The sequence below is a fragment of the Sminthopsis crassicaudata genome, chromosome 3, assembly GCF_048593235.1.
Source record: "Sminthopsis crassicaudata isolate SCR6 chromosome 3, ASM4859323v1, whole genome shotgun sequence".
Classification (NCBI taxonomy): Eukaryota; Metazoa; Chordata; class Mammalia; order Dasyuromorphia; family Dasyuridae; genus Sminthopsis; species Sminthopsis crassicaudata.
Genome location: NC_133619.1, coordinates 52,853,480 through 52,874,352, shown reverse-complemented (window position 1 = coordinate 52,874,352; position 20,873 = coordinate 52,853,480).

Below are 20,873 nucleotides of genomic sequence, written 5' to 3'. Positions count from 1 at the left end.
TGTTATCACTGATAATAACAAAAATAACATTAATACCTTATATTTGCAAAGTATTTGCATAGAAAATAGTAGTTTCACATATTTATATAATATATATTTTTATACTAGTTTCATCTAATCTTATAATATAATTGTGCATTGTATAAAGAAGGAAATTTTAGTCCCATTTTCTAGTTACTAAAACCCAGGCTGTTGTGATTATTTTTACTTTTATAATATTTTTTTCAGTTGCATATAAAAAACATTTTTACCACTTATTTAAAAATTTTAATTTTTTATCTTTTAAAATTTAAATTTAATTTTTAATGTTAATTTTTCCAAATTGTCTATCTTCTCTCTTTCTCCAAACCAAAAGTTTGGGGTCACAGACTTTTGTCTTGATGTATTTCAAAAGAATTTGCAGGTTTGAACCTATCTCCAAGTCAAGGGACAAAGTTTATTGTAATTGTAATGCCAATTGAAGTGGGCTAAGTTCCAAAAGGATTTAGCAAAGAACCAGGAGAGAATAGACAAATTTACAGGAAATGACAGAGAGATCTGATTCTTCTTGTCACTTATGATATGCTAATTTTATGGCTCAGAGGTGCAACTGAAGAGTGGTCTGGTATGCATATCACCATTTTTTCTCAGAAATCCTGTTATCAGAGAGTAGCAGATTATTATCTGGCAGTCTGGAAAGTTTCTAGGACTCATAGCCAGAAGACTTTAGAATCATTGACAGGCAGGTTGTTTAAACAATAGTACTCTAAGGTCAGGGGACCTCAGGATTACTGGTATATTTCTCCTCGAAACTGTACCCTATCTGTATCACCATCATCATCATCTCTATTTAAGAATTGAAAGGAACTTCAGTTCATCTAATCTCACTCCCTCATTTTATAGATGAGAAAATTGAGGACCAAGGAGATTAAATGACTTGGTGAAGGTCACAACTAAGTGGTTAGATTTACTACTTCTCAGTAGGTGAATTGTAGTTAACCTGTAGGTATACATTTTTTTAAAGAAAGCTGTTTTCTTTTTTGTCACTGATCCTTCCCAGTGATCCATCCCTCTTTCTTTTGTCGTTTCAGAATCTTCCCTTGTATGCAAATATTTAATCATATCTCAAAGCCACTCTCTTAATGCTGCACTTCAACATTCGTCTCCTGAAGACATGATTTCAAGCAGTAGAATTTGAAAAGAAATTTTTTGGTAGAAATCTTACCTTCTACTACATTCAAAACATTAAAACCCTAAAATGTCAGATGCTAGACATGATTTTAGAGATTGATGATCAAGTCTACTACCCATCTCTCTGTCCAGTAGAGATACTTCTCCTCTTTTCTGAATCTACCATCATACCCCATTCTTCAAAGCCTTATAGAATTCTTTGCAGGGCATGAGGATGGTTGGGCTATCTCTTTAAGTTCCACTGAATGAATTCTTTGTGATTGTTTCCTTTATCCTTTCTTATTTTCTTCTGCTCCCAATAATAGGCTTTAGGGAAATATAAAATTCATAGAATCATATATTTAGAGCTGGAAGCAACCTTAAAGGTCATTTATTTCAATTCCCTTATTTTACATATAAATGTTTATTGATTGAATGAATAGATTGTATATAGCAGTGGTATAATGGTGAATGATTGTGCTAGGCGCTGAGGATATAATTCTCTCTCACTTGTCCCAATTCTTATATGGATCAGTCTACTTTTTCTAAGTCACTCCTTGATTTCTCCTTTCTGGTATGATTTTCTTTATAGTTATTCCAATGCCTCTTGCTCCTTAAAGGACTGATTTACTTTACAAGCAAGAAAATAAAAGAAAGGGAAATAGCCTCCCAATTCCAGTCTTCCATCGTCAAGACAACTAACTCATTTGCCTAAAATGATCTGGGCTTAGTTTTTTCTTTTTGGGCTGGGATGTTGTAAAAATAAATTATTGAGCCCTCAGCCAAAAAACGTGTCACTAATTAAAAAGCTGTGAAATCTAGTTCTTTTCTTCTGGCTGAAGGACTTGGAAATGGGAGGAAGAGAGTAGAAAAAGAGAAGAAAAAAAGAAAAGAAAGAGAAGGAAGAGAAAGAAGAAATGTTTTTTACACCTCTGAATATATATTTCACAATTATTCTCTCTGTCCAATTTGAGTTATAATAATAAGAACAGCTCTACATGTGTAGCCCTTTAAGGTTTACAAAATACTTTACATGTATAATCCTACTTGACCAAAAAAACCAACCAAACAACAACCAAAGAAAGACAGCTTGGAAATGCAACAGTTAACTGCATTTATCTTGACTGTCTTTAAAATAGGCAAATTGGGAAATTTAAAAAAAACATTAATTACGGGCCAATTATATACCAAGCACTATTCAAAGGCAATTTTTAAAGAAACAAATGAATTTTGTGAATGGATGCATGTTCTCTCAGGATAAGCAGAAATAAAGAAAATCAGGGAAGGAAGATTTGCCAGCTCTGATTTCAGAAGTCCAAACCATTCCAGAAACTTAGTATCTGTTCTGTTGTTTCTTGTGCATAGCATTATCATAGCATCCTTCTCCTTGAGTCTAAGGGTGAAGATTTCATGTCTGGCATCTTCAATAGAGAGTTTCCCCAAGGATTCTCTTCTCAGTACCTGGTATAGCTACTGGTTTAACAATGGACCTCAACCTGCTCCCTGTTTCTCATTCTCAATTTATCTTCTCCTCTCATATGATTTCTGTTCTGTCACTTCCCTTGGGATGGAATATATAATGTCAATTAAAATTTGGCCCTAATCAGTCACAGCATCAGGACAAGTCATTGGAAGGGTAGGAATTGAGTCATTATGTGATTTTTCTCCTGACCCATGGGTGCATATATGCACTGCTTTTATCTTTTGGGCAACTTTGAGTAGAATTATCAACAAATGTGGGAACTAAAGCCCAGAGAGACTTTTCTAAGGTTACACAGATAGTAGTAAATGGCTTAGGTTCCAAATATAGCATTCTTCTTATGTATTATATAACTTATTATGTATTACATAACTATGAGCAACTTTTGTTCTAATTGGAAAACTTGAAGGCTTTTGATAGAGGTAGATTGAATTTAGGTATGTGGTTTCAGCTAACAGGTTTTTTTTTAATTACAATGCTGATCAAAGAATTTAATTAGTACTGAGAGTACTTTCCTAGACATCTGTTAATTAAATTTCTTTTAAAAATTTAAATAATGCCTGTATTGAGCTAATTGATGCTTTGGTACAGAAATGGTGGTTAGACAAGATTTCCTCAGATGCTGAAAAGAAAAGAGGTTACAAAACTAGGGAAAAATTGAAGCCCATAGAATTGCATATGTTTTACTGCTATGTAAACAATTAAATTCATCAAAAATTTATTGATCATTTATTGTGTGAAGGAAATTATTCTAAGCCTACAAGTAAAATCTGAGAACTTAATAAAATATAAAATGAACACTAGATAAAATTTCAGTATCAACACTTCTCTGTAAAAATAAAAATATCTGCCACCATTTAGACATAGCTGTTTTCTATGCAAGAAAAAATATATCCAAATAGAAGGTATCCCCAAAGGAAGATTATTTAGACAAACAAAAAGATTGGGGTTATCACTACTTCTCTAGGCTCAGAAAGTTTTCATGTATATTTTTTGTTTTCTAAAAAAGCAGATCCCACAACCATAAAGAAGTAATCAAATATTCATATTATATTGTATATAGATACACATGCTTGTTAATGTAAAATATCATATATATAATGTATAAACAGCAAAACAGCATATATGTACTTGTATTGATAAGTAGATACATTTCTATACATACACAAATATATATATTTGGGTATGTATATCTATCTATCTGCCTATCTATCTCTGTACAACATGGCAACCCATGAAAAGAAAGACAATTAAAATTGGCCTCTGCTTCTACAGTGATCATGACAGAGGAGGGAAATTACTAGAGAAGATATTTCTTTTCTTATCTTTAAATAATAAACCTTTCTTTCCCTTAGTTAGTCTATCCCTTGAAACAGAGACTAAGTTGCCTTAGAACCCCCAAGTACTTGCTCACCGTTTTGAGATCGATCAATATATTTAAATTTGACTTTTGCTACTCTAAATATTAAACCCCTGACCATGACCAATAAGAGAACATTCCAGGATTAACTCAAATTTGAAAAAAAAAAAAGGAGAGTACCTCTTAACAGAAAGAGATATAGAACAATTAGGGCCTTTTTTTTTGAAATTTCTCTATTTCCAGGGATAGTTTATTCCATTTTTAATAGCTCTGTTAGGAAATTTTTCATTTAAAAAACCCATTTGTCCCTTTACAAATTCCAGCCAATGCTTCTAATTCTGTCTCCTCAGGCAAATTCAAACAAGTCAACCCATTCACCCCTCTCCTCACTCTCTGACTTTACAACCTTCAGGCAAATAGTCTACCAGGACTCTAGACTTCTCCATGAAAGGCTATAGAAATACAATTTTGTCACTAGCCCTTCCATTGAGTTGGAGAGGTTAGGTAGAACAGCACAAGAATGCAGAACATAAGAAAGAGTAAAATTCCTTCAATTGACTTTGTTTCCTTGGTTTGTTCAAATGAATTAAGTCTAGTTTTACAGGCCAATACTCAGACCAAAAGGAGATTCACAGAATTCATGGGATCATAGATTTAGAAGTGGATGAGACATTAGAGTGCATCATATTCAACTCCCTTCTTTGTATAGAAGAGAAAACTGGTAAGTTGGAAGGATTCAAACTCAGGTTTTCTCAACCATGACCAACATTCTATGCATTGTAATGGAGCTGCAAGGAGACGAGCTACTAAATGCCGAAAGTGATACAGCTTTTGTTAGTCATATCTTATGAAAAGCCTAAGAAGGGAAGCTACATGCCTTAACCAAAGGGCAGAAGATTTGAACAAGAACAAGAAAGGAGCCTTTCATGCTGGTTCTAGAACCAATACCTCTGAATTAGAGTAATGGATAACATCCTTTGCCCAATAGCCAGTGCTATTATAACTCAACAAAGGAACATACTAAGGGATGGGAAGGAACTACAACTATAGATATCCCCAAAGTCCAACTTAGGAATCATGGCAGCTAAAGTGATTTTCAAAGGAAAATGAAAGGTTCTATTCAGGAGGGTCTGAATGGTTCCCCAACTCTCTAATTAATAGTGGGTAATCACCAATAAGTGAAGAAAATGGAGATTTTTAGATTGGAAATTTTCAAATAAAGACATTTCCACATACAGAGATGAGGCAGAAGAGACAAAGTACTTGCTTTCTTCTTCCACAGGAATAAGAGGAGATATCTGGGGAATATATAGTCTATTGCAATACTTCTCAAATTTTTGTTCTGAGTTTCTTTATAAAATTATTGAGAACCTGTCCAAAAAGTTTTTGTTTATGTGAGTAATAATTGTAGACATTTACCATATTTGAAATAAAAACTAATTTGAAATTTGATATCCTCTGAAAGAATTTCAGAGACCCCTCAGGATTCTCCTGAACCACTGGTCTATTGGACAGAGAAAGACTAGATGAATTTAAACAGGTAGAATTCATAACATTTTAATTTCTATGATACTCAAATACTTTGATGAAGTTTATAGTGTTAAATTCTAAACCAGGGCAAGGAGAGATAAATGATAATTGTTGCCATCCATCAACACTGACCACATCTTACTCTAATTTAAACACATCTTTCATCTTTCATCTTCTAACCCTTCTTCTCCATTACTATAGTTCTTAAAAGAAAAGGAAAAAGGAAAAAATAAATAGAAGAGATAATAAGAAAAGAAAGAGAACATGGCCATTTGGGGAAGTTCACAATTCAGGAAAGAACAAAATCTAAAGTCACAGAAACATAATGAAAATTAATTGGAGCACTAGTATCCATGCAATGTGCATGGAATATCCATCATTTTATGTTATGCCCCTATTGTGAACCTATACTTAGGTAATATAATACAGAGAGAGCTGGACCTGTAGTCAGGAAGAATTAAGTTAAAATCCAGCCTCAGATACTTACTAGCTGCATGAACCTGGGCAACCCACTTAATTTCTCTTTTCCTCAGGTCCCTCAATTCTAAAATGGGAGAAATTATAATAGTGCCTTTCACTCAAAGTGGTTGTGAGGATCAAATGAGATGTTTGTAAAGCACTTTGTAAACCTCAAAGAGATATAAATGCTAGCTATTGTTGGTATTATTGTTATTTTGTAAATGTGCACTTCTCAGATAGAAGGTAATTTTCTTCAGGAAAAGGACTGTTATATTTTTGTTTATGTAGCCCCAATTCTAATATTAATCTATTGTAAGCATTTAATAAATGGTTGTTGATTAATTGTATTTCACCACTCAGGCAATTATTTTCTGTGGATTTTTTTTAATTGGTCATAAGCAAGTCCTTCTTCCCGACCTCCTCATTTTTTATAGACAGGTTGCAACACTCAAGCTATACATCTATTATCCTCATATCCCTCATTTCTGATCTTGCATCTCTCTGATGATATCTGTTATACCCCTTCTTACATGAAAGTCACAAGTGGCAATATGCTATTTATTACTTACAACAACCATCCAGCTTCTCATTTCTACTTGACATGTTGGTTCATCTGACATCCTGATATTCCCTTAACAATCCGTACAAAGATCAAACCAAGAGCTTGACTGTACTTAATGCTCTTGGAAAACAGGATACATATGGTACATTTGGTTGACACACACACAGAGACAAAGATGGACAAAGAGACAAAAAAGACAGAAACAGAAGAGACACACAGAGAGACAGAGATAGGCAAAAACAGAGAAAGAAATGGACAGAGAAAGATAGATGAGAGGCAGAGATAGAGAGACAGAGACAGACAGCGATTGGATATAGAGAGACAGAGAGTCAGAGACAAAGAAGGACAGAAATAGATACAGAGAAACAGAGACAGAGAGAGATAAAGAGAGAGAGAGAGAGAGAGAGAGAGAGAGAGAGAGAGAGAGAGAGAGAGAGAGAGAGAGAGAGAGAGAGAGAGAGGGAGAGAGAGAGAAAGTGAAGGAGGTAAGGAAGAAGGGAGAGAGAAAAAGACTTTGTTTCTTCAAGGAAGATCCATATTTGCTTTGGGGGGCATCTGAAGGTTTTCTTTCCTCTCCTTTTCATTGTTTTATCCCATCCTATGGGCTCTGGTACCCAGTATTTTTTCCTCTTTCAGGATCCCATATTTATTGCTGTAAACAACCTTAGTGATTATCTATTAACAGTTTCCTCATTTTACAAACTAAAGTCTGGAGAGGTTAACTGAATTGCCTAAGGTAATATAATTAATAAATAACAGAAGTGGGAATTAAACTAAGACCCTTGACTGAAGCTCTCTTATTTTCCACATTTCAAAACATTTTCTGAGGAACATATCTGAAAAACTCATATCAAGAAATAGGATGGCAGTAAAGTTTGGTAAGAAGCCATTCCTAGAATGTTTTCATAGAGAATGGAGGTCCAATTTACTTTCAGCTGAAAGAATTGAATTTTAATTGCAGAATTTCAAACTTTTGTTAACATGGTAAAGGAGACATTTTGTGTCATAGGAGGTTTTCCCAGAATACTTGAAATCACACTAGAAACTAACACTCCTTCATTCAGTTATCTCATGAGGTCATATTTATTTCTTTGGTCTATAATTTTAATTTCCAATTGCATGAAATAAAGCTTTACTTTCAAGCTTGCTAATACTTTTTTTTACTATCAATCAAATAAATACAATCACATAATACATTTTGATCATGCACCTAAAATCACAAAAATGGGAGGAAACATAATAAATCTTATCTTACTCTAATTTTTTTTAATGCTAGCTTTTCCTATAATTCAGACTTGGAACAAATGTCTAAGTTGGTTCATGTGTGTGTGTGAGAGAGTGTATACACACACACACATATATATCTATATAGGTTCTAATATATGCATATATAAGATACATATATGTATGTAAATATCTTCAATATGAAGTTTTATGATATTTTAACCATTGCTTGAGATTTCCTTATGGTCAAGAAAATTAGCAATTTTATGTGCCTTAATTTCCTTCTATTTAAAACACAGTGGCTAGATGATCTCTAAGATCTATTCCAACTTTAAGTCCACATTTCTATTTTTATGCACTTCATTTAGTTCAAAGCTTATTGAAAGCCTGTCTCCTTATGATTTCCTGTTTAATCACTGGACCAAATGGTCTTGTTAGATTAAGGGACATAGCTGCATCATGGTGTGAATTAATTTATGCATTGAAATAAGCCCACACCCCATTAGTAGCTAATGAACAACCTTTGAAAGTACACTCCCCAATGGATAACAGAATTAATGCCAAAGAACACTAACACTCCAGCTGTTCATGAAATCTTAGCTATGCCAGAGACCAATATTCTGCTGTTTCCCCTCAAAGCTGATTAATCTGCATAAATGGAAAGATTCCTAAATCAAACTGTAATTTAGGAAGGTAATTGATCTGAAACTTCTGATCCCTCAAATTAATCTTTCTCGTTTATTCTTCAAAAACAAAGCAAAACACCATATAGCCAAACAAAAATATCCTTTTGGAATATTTTCAGTTTTGACTGTACTCCCTCTTTAGTCATTTCTCTTAGAGAGAAATATAATTTAGTGACTCACCATTATATGTTTGAGGAAGAAATAAGAATATGAAGGAATGCTTCCAAATTCCTGTTCCCATCTATAAAACTTGTTATTTTCATCTCTGGACAGTGCTATGTCATTATCTCAGTTATTGGCAATTTTTGTACATCGTGATCCTATGTTGGTTGAGAGATGACCAAGAATTAATGGACAGGGTTCAAGCTATATGGAAATTTCTTAATATGTTAATGAATGAGTTAGTTGTAAGAGAAAGACAGAAAGAGAAATACAGAAGCAGAGAGAGAGACACAAACACAGAGAGACAAAGAGAGAGAAAAAGAGGGATAAAGAGAAAGATGCTTAGGCTAAACGATTCTCAAAGATTCTAATTGAATATGTGTTCTATCAATTTAAAAAATAAATCATTTATAATTTTCTTTGAATTTTTAATATCACTAGAATGATTATACTGTTATTTCCCAGTATTCTCTGATTCCTAGTATTATTGCCCCATTATCCTTTTCAGAGAATGATACCATATCATACTAACATACTTTCATCAACAGATCAATTGGTCTTATAGATTAGGGGATATAGATTCATCATGGTATGAATTAATTTATGCATTGAAATAATTTTAACAGAAAAAGAGGAAGATAAAAAAAATCTGCCAAACCAATCAATGTTGAAAAAGTCTGAAAATGTATGCTGTGTCACAGTCATAGACAACGTACCTCTTCAAAGAAGTGAAGTGAAGGACTGTATCTTCCTGTGTTTCTTTGTACATCTATGCTTCTTGGTACTTAGCATGCTTCTTACAGAGCAGAAATATTTAATTATATTTCTATACCACAACTAATTAATGAACACTTCTTTTGTTTCTAATTTTTTGTTCTTAAAAATGATACTTTTGGGATAGAAGCTAGTAGTAAACTTTCTGCAAAATTGACATTTTAGCCACTTTATTTACATAATTTTAAATTGCTTCAAAGAATGATGTATCAACAAAGCATTATTGTGGCTATCTCCCCACAACCCCTTCCCATCTTTGTAATCTTTGCTAACTTCCTGGATATGAGGTGAAACTCTAGGATTATTTGGCTTTGTATTTCTATTTTTTACAATTTATTTGAAACATTCCTTTTTTATGTGGTTGTTAGTTTCTAATTATTTTCTTTGATAAATTGGTTAATATCCTATGATCATTTATCTATTCAGGAATGACATTTACATATATGCATGAATATATACACATACATGTATATGTATATATAACACAAATATACATAAGTAAATATCTTCAATATAATGTAAGTATCTTCAATACCAAGTTTTATGTTATTTTAACCATTGAATGAGATTTCCTTCAGACTGAATTCACAAACAAAATTCTAATCTTTACCCTTGGGCTTTTAGTGTGGGTGATGGCAACAATATCATAGTATTCTTTGGTCATCTTAACCTCATCCTATAGAAAACGAGAATAATTGTTAGTAAGTTTACTCATCACATAAAGGAGGGCAGTACCTGGAAATTTTCATTTACAAAAATTTCTGTGTTTTTTACATTTTAAAAAAAATCTATGACTTTTATAAAGGCACTCAACAAGCTTTCTATTTGCAGATGACACAAAATTGGGGAGGATAACTAACACATAGAGGCAAGATTCTGATTGTCTAAGGATTGAACCAAAATAAATGAGATAAAATTTAATAGAAGCACATGTAAAGACTAACACTTGGATGTAAAAGTCAACTTCATAAGCACAGAATTTATAGAAGTATCCCTAGGCAGGATATCTGTGAATGTTAGTGATTTGCAACCTCACTGGATATTGCATCCAAGAAAGTTAATAGAATCATACTCCTCTTTTAATAGAAGTATTGAATTCAGGAGAAGGAAGTTGATATTCTTACTATAACTGAAGCTCTGAAACTGAGATCAGCAAAGTTTGGATTTGGTTCTCTGCTGCTTGGGCTAATTTGGGGCTAACAATTAACACTAATAAAGCACAGGTTCTTCAGCAGTCAATACTACACTATAGTGAAACCAGAACTTATAGGAAATGGAGAAATTCTAAATGTTGTGGATCAGGTCACTTCCTTGGGTAAGTGACTTTACTTTTCACTTACTTTTCGGGAATATACACATGCAAGATGAGGTTGATGCACATATTGTCAGAGATAGTGTCTGGGAGGATTTGAAGGAAAGAGTAGGAATGAAGAGATATTAGACCACCTAACAAATTGAAGGTCCAGACCTCCTTGTTATATACTTGTGAAATGTAGATAGTATATCAGCATGTCAGAAAACATTTGAAATGTCTTAGGATGCTTCTGAAGATCACCCAGAAAGGACACAGAGGTCCTTTCTCGGTTTAAACTACCAAGCATTCAAACTCTACTTCAGAGCGCATAACTTATAGACATATATATATATATATGCATGTATATATACATATATATATATATAATTCAATTATATATATATTCAAATGCCAAAGATATTCTTGCTTAAAACACAATTTTATGGAGAACTCACACAAGGCAGGTGCTCACATGGTGACCCACAAAGTGTTACAAGGACACTTTCAATGTGTCTCTGAAGAATTCTCGAATGACTTTGGAGATGCTGACAAAGAAACACCTGGAGATGTTTCTCTTTTCAAGTATACATGTTTTGAGCTATCGTTAAAATAATGATTTTATGGATCTAATTTCTTTTAAATGGTAATGGATGGTGCGTATATTTTAAGTTGAATTATTTAACAATGTAGCTTCATTTCAATATGCAATTTGATTTATTCATTTTTGTGAGATTTCATTTCCCTTTATTATTATGAAAATTAACGAGCTAAATTCTATCTAACGAGTCTTTGAATAGTTTACATTATGAAATACAGCTCTAAGAATAAATAGTCCTATTTCCTGCACATAGGATGTTGTTTGGTTATCAGTCACATCTGACTTTTCATGATCCCATTTGGGCTTTTCTTATCAAAGATACTGGAGCGGTTTGCCATTTCCTTCTCCATCTCATTTTGCAGATAAGGTAACCAAGACTAATAAGTTTAAATGACTTTCCCAGGATTATGCAGCTAGTAAGAGTCTGAGACCAGATTTGAACTTCACTTCAGGTCTGGCATTCTATCCGCTGTGTTACCTAGATTCTTCTGTGAGGGAGGCAAATGGCTAAAACTGTATTTCAAAGGTCTAAAACATACTATGAACTAGAAAGAATTGGGATAAGAGATTTCTTCCTTCAGCACCGTTTCCAACTATTTAAGGCTTAATTGAAAACTTCTTTGAGAGATATCTGAGGTAGGTGATTTAATGAAGGTCATACAACTACTAAATGAAAGAGGCAGGATTTCAACTTGATCTCCTAGTTTCAAAAGTAGATCTCTGTCTCCTATACCACAGTTTTACATGTTATTCAGATTTCACTGGTATATTATATTATAGTTATTTTGAAAGGCAGGGTGGGAGATAGGAGAACCAATTAAACTTTAAAGCAAGAGATCCAATTTCTGTTCTTAGCCAAATACTATCTGTATACATAAGGTCATCTCAAACTGAGAGTCTCACAGAATCACAAATTTTTCAATTTTTTTGAAAATGGGAATAATAACATGTTACCTACCCCTTAGAATTCTGGGGGAAGAGGAGAGAGATCTATAAAATGATATATGCATATGTAACCAGAGACTTAAAATTCACTTACATAAGAGTCACCTTTTTGTGAAGACTGATTACATAAAGTTGGAGAGAGCTTGGAGGCAGAAGGATCCTGGTACAAAAAAGGAAAGGTTTTTTCTCAAGGTAATATGTTCTCCAATACTAGAAGTTTTTAAGAAAAAGTTGAATGATCATATGGCAAGTATTTTATTGAAATTGTTGGTGCATGATGTGAAATGGTAATCTGTGATGCCTTCAAGAGAAGCTACAAGCAGATATATGTAATCTCATTCTTGGAGCTGATAGAAGGAGAGAGAAATGAGGAGAAATAAGAAAATGGAACAGAGCTGGGAGAGTAGTTAGGGAAGGCTTCACAACATGGACGACTGAAGCCAGAGAAAATGAATAGTATACCAAGGTTGGGAGAGAGATGTTCTAGTGGAAGGATGAAGGTTTTACAAAACCAAGTTTACCCAGGAAGAGAGAACCATTAGAATTTAAGAGAGGCTAATGTATTCAAGCAAAAATAAATAGCTTCTTATTGTTTTTTTAATTATCCCTGCAACCTCTTTAATTATATTCTGCTCCATTACTTGGCTTGCTATCACTTAATTTCCCCCCACCCAGGAATCCCTCTCTTGTCTTCTTCCCTCATCTTTTGCTTTCCTGTAGACTCATACCCCCCCTCTTATTTCTTTATAGATTTTGGAGTGTGCTATATCCTTCATGGTATATATGTAGTATTGCCAATTGAATCCATTCCTGATATGAATAGATTTTCAGAACTACAAGTCTTCTTCTCCCCTCTAATACTTTTGTGTCTATTCTTTTTTGTACCTCATTTATATAACCTCCTATTATTGATGTGAATTTTAAACCATTTTCCCATGTAAAAATATAAATAATTTGTCTATGTTTAAACAGTCTGTCCATGTTAAGTTCCTTTAAACTGATGTTTCATATTGACTATTACAGGTGAAATTTTCTATTAAGTTCAAGTTTGGTTGATAGAAAGTCCTAAAAATCTGCAAGTTATTGAATGTCCATTTTATTTCATTGTAAATTATAGATAACTTTGCTGGATATGATAATTTTGCCCACAGGCCTCATTCTTTTTTTTATTTTTTATTATAACTTTTTATTGACAGAACATATGCCTGGGTAATTTTTTACAACATTATCCCTTGCACTCACTTCTTTTCTGACTTTTCCCTTCCCTCCCTCCACCCCCTCCCCTAGATGGCAAGCAGCTTTATACATGTAAAATATGTTATAGTGTATCCTAGATACAATATGTGTGCAGAACCAAACAGTTCTCTTGTTGCACAGGGAGGCTTTAGAAGGTAAAAATAACCTGGGAAGAAAAACAAAAATGCTCACAGTTTACACTCATTTCCCAGTGTTCCTTCTCTGGGTGTAGCTGATTCTGTCCATCATTGATCAAATGGAACTGAATTAGATCTTCTCTTTGTCGAAGATATCCACTTCCATCAGAATACATCCTCATACAGTATCATTGTTGAAGTATATAATGATCTCCTGGTTCTGCTCATTTTACTCAGCATCAGTTCATGTAAGTCTTTCCAAGTCTCTCTGTATTCCTCCTGCTGGTCATTTCTTATAGAACAATAACATTCCATAACATTCATATACCATAATTTACCCAATGACGGGCATCCATTCATCTTCCAGTTTCTGGCCACTATGAAAAGAGCTGACACAAACATTTTGGCACATACAGGTCCCTTTCCCCTCTTTAGTATTTCTTTGAGATATAAGCCCGGTAGCAGCAATGCTAGACCAAAGGGTATGCATAATTTGATAACTTTTTGGGCATAATTCCAGATTGCTCTCCAGAATGGTTGGATTCTTTCACAACTCCACCAGCAATGCATCAGTGTCCCAGTTTTCCCACATCCCCTCCAACATTAATCGTTATTTGTTCCTGTCATCTTAGCCAATCTGACAGGAGTGTAGTGGTATCTCAGAGTTGTCTTAATTTGCATTTCTCTGATCAATAGTGATTTGGAACACTCTTTCATATGAGCGGAAATAGTTTCAATTTCATCATCTGAAAATTGTTCATATCCTTTGACCATTTATCAATTGGAGAATGGATTAATTTCTTATAAATTAGAGTCAAGTCTCTATTTATTTTGGAAATAAGGCTTTTATCAGAACACAGGCCTAATTCTTTTGATAGTTAGAATTGATATGATATGATATGATTCTAGGACCTGCTTTCTTTTATTGTAGCTGTTGATAAATCTTGTACAATTCTAATTGTAGCTCCAGTGTATTTGAACTGTTTTGTTTTTGTTTCTTCAAAAATGTTCTCTTTGATCTGGAGGTTTCTAAATTTGATAATAATATTCCTGTGTATTTTCCACAAAGGATCTCTTTGAGGTAATAATTGGTGGATTTTTTTTTTCTATTTCTATTTTCTCCTCATGTTCTATCACTCCAGGACAATTTTCTTGGATTATTTCGGCATTATTGTGTCAAAGTTCTCTTTTGGGTCACAACTTTATGGAAGTCCAATTATTCTTATATTTTTCTCTTCTTGATCTGTTCTCCAGAGCAGTTGTTTTTCTAATAAGATGTTTCACGTTCTGTTCTATTTTCTCATTCTTTATAATCTGTTTTGTAATGTTCTGGTCTCTCATAGCTTCACTGGTTTCTCCTTACCCAATTCTAATTTTCAAAGAACTATTTTAATCTTTAAGACTGTACCTCTTTTTCTAGTTGGTTAACTTTTTTTTCATAAATTTCTTTTTTTTCTTGGATTTTTTGTTGTTTTTCCTCAATGATTCTCATTTTATTTTTAAATCCTTTTTTGAGTTTTTCTATAAATTCTCCCTGGGCAGGAAGCCATTTTTACTCTTTGGGGTATAAATGTTTTTTTTTTTTTTTTCCCAAGTGTCCTCCTCTGAAGATGAACCCCAGTCTTCCCTGTTCCCATATCATGTTTCAGTTGTGGGTTTCACTTTTCAAAATAAGAGGTATTAGTGTAAGCATCTTTAATTGTGGAGTAGGGATAGTGTCTCAAGCTTCCCTTCAGCTCTCCACTCTGACCAGGGACCCCAAACCAAAAGTTTCCCCCTTCTACAAGTGCCCAAAACCAGAAGCATCCTTGTCCCACTGCCTTTACACTCATTGAGTGCTGGTTCCTTCTCACCCAGGGCCACATCTCAGCAGCACATTCCAAGTCAGCTGAGGTTCACTCAGTCTTTCAGACTCAAACCCTGACTCTTGGATGGTCTAGGAGGTGAAAGTGTTTGTGGTTCCTGCTGAGACTACAACTATACATCTCCACTTGATGTTTCTGCAGAGCTAGCCTGGAGGAGTTTTCATTTTAGACAGGTAAATACCCAACCAAGAGTCTTTTTTCAGATTTTCTCAGATTGTATCTGGAGGACTCCTGTTGTACCCCAAATTTTCTTGATTTTTCACCACTCTATGTTTACCATATGAAAACAAATGTACATATTAATGAGATGGCTTTATTTATTTTTATATAAAGAATTAAATTTTGGTGGAATATTTGATACATTTTTACTGTTGCTAATTTTTTTTTACTTCCACATTCAGTTACACAACCCCATATGGAGTCACAACCTACAGTTTAAAAAACTTTGCTTTATAGAACTAGAATTCTCAACTTGCAATCCATACTTATTTTAAAAATACTTTGATATCAGTTTCTTTTGTAATTTTATATGCTTTTAAAACATTACTTGGGAAAGGGATTCATAGATTTTACTTAATTGCCAAAGGCATCCATTGCACAAATAGGTTAAGAACCCTTGTTGTAGATTGAGCCTCCATTTTATTTGAGGTTGTTATTATTTAGCCTTTTCTTCATGGGGCCAAGCATACTTAAGTCTTCCTCTAAATGTTTTCTCTTTTCATTTTCTCCAGTGTGTCTTTTCCCTTGCTTCTGAAATGTCATTTTGAATGATATTAAACTTTTATTTCACTTTTGGTGAGATATTGTACAATGAATTCTCCTGGGATGGGGCAGCTGTATTTTATTCTGGCCACTGAAATAGGAGAGAATGGATGTTGCCAGATCTATTAAATCCTGACACCAGATCTTGAATATTTTAGTTGCATCCTTTCTGAAATTAATAATACAGCCAATGCATGTGATGTTAAAGTAAATAGTGATATTTGTGTGTATATTTTTTGTGTCGTTTAAAGTTACAATTTCTTCTTCATTCTTGTCTGACATTCCTCCACCCTATTAGCTATAACCCAGGAATCTGTACTATTTTCATAGCTTAGCTAAATGAAAAATACAAGGACTTAACCTGTGCCATCTGGCAGTACAAAGTATTAATTTTAACTATTTCATGTCCACATTCAATCATTACAGGTAATTTTATTCCTTAAATTTAGAATCAACTCAATGCTTTTTTCTATTATTAGCACATATATTCTCATCAATTAATTAATGTTCATCTCTTCATTACTGTCAATCAAATGTGTGTTTTGGAGGTAGGGGAGCCCTTTTCAGAAAATCTAATTATTTATTTCTACTGCTTTTCTCAGATATAAACCAGTTCATGCCATTACTCTTGTGCCCTCTCTGAGGGTCTTCCCTCATTACTACTTCCATTTTTTTCTGCTGAGAACGGAGCAGTTCTTTCAACAGTTTTAATTTTCAAACTTGAATCATCCTCAATTATTCACTCTCCCCCATAAACATTCACTTGCAAGTTTTGCTAATTTTATTACCAGGATATTGCTTGTATGTATATCTTTTTCTCCATTCCAATATCCAGACTCTTCTCACCTCAGGCTTGTAATCACTTCTTCATTGACCTCCCTGCATCTTACTCTGTTTTCCATGTTGCTTCTAACTTGATATTCCAAAGCATACCTTTGACTAAGTTACCCTCCTGCTCAAGAAGTTCTGGTGACTTTCTATTACTTCTAGGAAAAATACAAACTCTCCCAGTTTCCCATTTAAAGCACTTTACAATTTGGGCTCCATCTACTTCTCCAGGATGATGGCACATTACTGTCACTTTTATACTCTACATTCAAATCCAATCAACCAATTTGGTGTTCTTGGAACATGACCTCCTACCTCCCGTCTCCATATCTTTGCACAGACCATACCATGTCTGTCTAATTTATCATATCTTTGTCTCTATCTCATGGAATTATCACCTTCTTGGCATACTCAATTTAATGCCAGCTAGTATAGATTATCCATCTTCAACCCACAGTTAACTCATGTTTTCCTTCCCTTCCTCCCCACATTTTGAATTTTCTTTGTGTTATGTATACACTTATTTACCTATGTTCACTGATTAGTTGTTTTTTGGACAATAAACTCCTGAAAGTAACAGCTATTTTGATTGTTTCAGGGTATTTCTAATACTTAGAATGATCCCTGTTACTGACAAGTTGATCTGGTCTAGGCAATAGAATTCACAACTATACCATTTCAGGATTCATCCTTTAAAGAAAAAGATAAAGGTTCAAAAATGAGAACCAGTAGACATGATTCCAAATATAGGGTCTTCCAAAGTGAAAAGAACACTCATGTTTTATAGTGTTGCAAAAACATAATTACAGTTTTCAGAAAAGGAAACTGAGGCTAGAAAAGTAGTCTAGAAGAAAGGCTGGGAAAAGTCCTAAGTCTACAAAAATAGATTGGCAATGGAGCAGTGATGAAAATGAAAGGGCAAAAAGGAAGAGCTCCAGAGACTTGGAATCCATTTGGGTTTAAGGGTAAAAGGCATTTGTAAATAAATGCATTCAATAAAAATGTGAAGCTGACACTGCCCATTGTGGGTAGTTCTTGGCTGCTTTTAGCATTTCTGGGGTGGAAATTAACTTTCTCTGAATGGAAATGAGCATTTTTCCCCCTCAAGCTAAAATATTGTATGCCATAAACATTGATGAAGATTGTGATCACCGAGAGGCAGATAAAATAAGTTGGGGATCAAGATTTAGAGGCTGAAGGAAACTTAAAGGTCAACCCTCCCCCCAAATTTTAGAAATAAAAACACTGAAGTCCATAAAAATTAAGTTACCTGCCCAAACATGACGGATAGTCTTTAATAGAATTAGGACTCAAGGACAGGACTTTTAATTCCATGTGTGTTACTTTATACTGTGTTCGCATTTAAACAGATATGTGAAGTAAAGGACATTAGGTTTACAGGTAAGAAGACTGGGATTCAAATATTGCCCTTGACAATTACTAGCTTATGACTATAGAAAAATCACTTTATAATGCCTCAGTTTCCTGTTCTGAAAAATGTAAAGATATTTTTTGAAACAGTATAAAATGTAAGCCTCCTTTTCACCTTAGAAAGCATTGGAGTCTGATTTGTCCCAGTTCAACAAGAAAGATTTTAGAGACATTGGAAGAAATGATAAATGTGATCTCAGTTAAATGATTGATTTGTTAAGAAATAGAAATAAATATGTTCTTTCAAGATATATAGAACTATGAAAAACTACTAGATTTTTTTTTGTCTTACCAAAATCTAAAGTGCCTCAGAGATTCTACTTTGGACTTTTCTAAGTGTGTGTAATCAACTAAATAATTCACTGCAAAAAGAAGCTAATGGTTAATTGCTTGTAGAAAAGTAATGAAACGTGAGCTTCTTACCCCTATAGTGTCTGCTTCCTGGGATTAATGTGAAACCCAAATCAGGTAACCTGGGTAAAATAATTTTAAATGTTAAAAGGATATATAAATTTCCATTATTATTATTTTTGTAGGCAGTCCCCAAATAGGGTCACATTGAGTCATACATAACTGAAACAAATGAATAACGACATGACAGTTCTTTGCTACAGATTATGTTACTTGTATACCTGAAATGCAGCAACAAAGAAAGCCAGCTGAATACTTGAGTATAAATTAGATACAGATATGCAGGGATCCATCTATTATCTATCTATTTTTCATATCCATCAATCTATCTTACAATCTATTTTTCTATATCTATCATTTATTTTTTATCAATCTTTCCATCCATCTTTCCATATCTACCTACCCATCTATCCATGTATATGCACACAAACTTATAAAACAAAAATTTGATCAAGTGAAAATACTGCTTTAAGCTAACATTGTTAAAGTCATTTGCCAATGTACCAAATAAACTTGCAAATGTGGGCTCTTACTCAAGATGTGTTTTTCAATAACAGATTTGAGATCTCCATAGCAACAGTCAGTGCTCTGTTTCACTGCTTTCTGGATGCTGAGCTTCTAACTAATGAGGAAAAAAAGATGTATAACCCAAGTCAGAAAAAAAAATTATGCTTTTAATCAAAACTTTATAGAATAGGGTGAAGGGAAGGGATGCTATTGACATAAGAGCAATACGAAACATATTATCACTTTGAATTTATGTAATTTATTCTATTTTTAAGAAAATATGACATCATATTGTTTTCAGAATAAAGGCATTAGTAGTCTCATTTTGCAAAGGTTAGATGACTGATTCATAATAGAATTGAAGAATTCCTGGAATTTCTCTTGAATTGGATTTTGTTGACCACTTACTTCAATTCTCCAAAAAATCTGGAAACTTGGTCATTATTTTGTCCACAGATAATGATAATAATCTCACCATCCCATAAAAGTTAATGGTTTACCATAAAGATAAATGCTTTTCATGAATAATTGGGGCAAAATCCTTTATCTTTTAGAGGTCAACTTTGTGGTTATAGGGTGCTCCAAATTAACCTAAATTAACCCACAGTCAATGCACATAATTAATTATTGGATTTAAGGTCCTTTTACCTTGAATATTTTGAGATTCCAATTTAGTAGATCTTATCAGAACTTATATTTTATTTGAATCATCTTTAAGAACTCAGGGTTACTGATGAAGTAAAAGAAGACTTAAGTATAAGTAAAAGAAAGCATGATTTTCCCAGGAGAGCATCTAATTGTTATTTAGCTGGTGTTTTGTAATATCTAGTTAATGAATATAAAAGTTCTAGTCAGTAGAAACGCTAGCCTTGGCAATAAGAGCCAAGAAAGAGATTCAAGGAATTAGAGTAGGTAATGAGGAAATCAAACTATCACTCTTTGCAGATGACATGATGGTATACTTAGAGAACCCCAAAGACTCTGCTAAAAAGCTATTAGAAATAATTCAGAGTTTTAGCAAAGTTGCAGGATACAAAATAAATCCACATAAATCCTCGGCATTTTTATACATTACCAACACAATCCAACAGCAAGAGATACAAAGAGAAATTCCATTCAAAATAACAGATGATAATATAAAATATTTGGGAATATATCTACCAAAGGAGAGTCAGGAATTATATGAGCAAAATTACGAAAAACTTGCCACAAAAATAAAGTCAGATTTAAATAATTAGAAAGACATTGAGTGCTGTTGGATAAGCCAAGTGAATATAATCAAGATGACAATACTCTCTAAACTAATCTATTTATTTAGTGCTATACCAATCAGACTCCCAAGAAACTATTTTAATGACCTAGAAAAAATAACAAAGAATTCATATGGAACAACAAAAGGTCGAGAATTTCAAGGGAAGTAATGAAAAAAAAATCAAATGAAGGTAGTCTAGCTGTACCTGATCTAGAACTGTA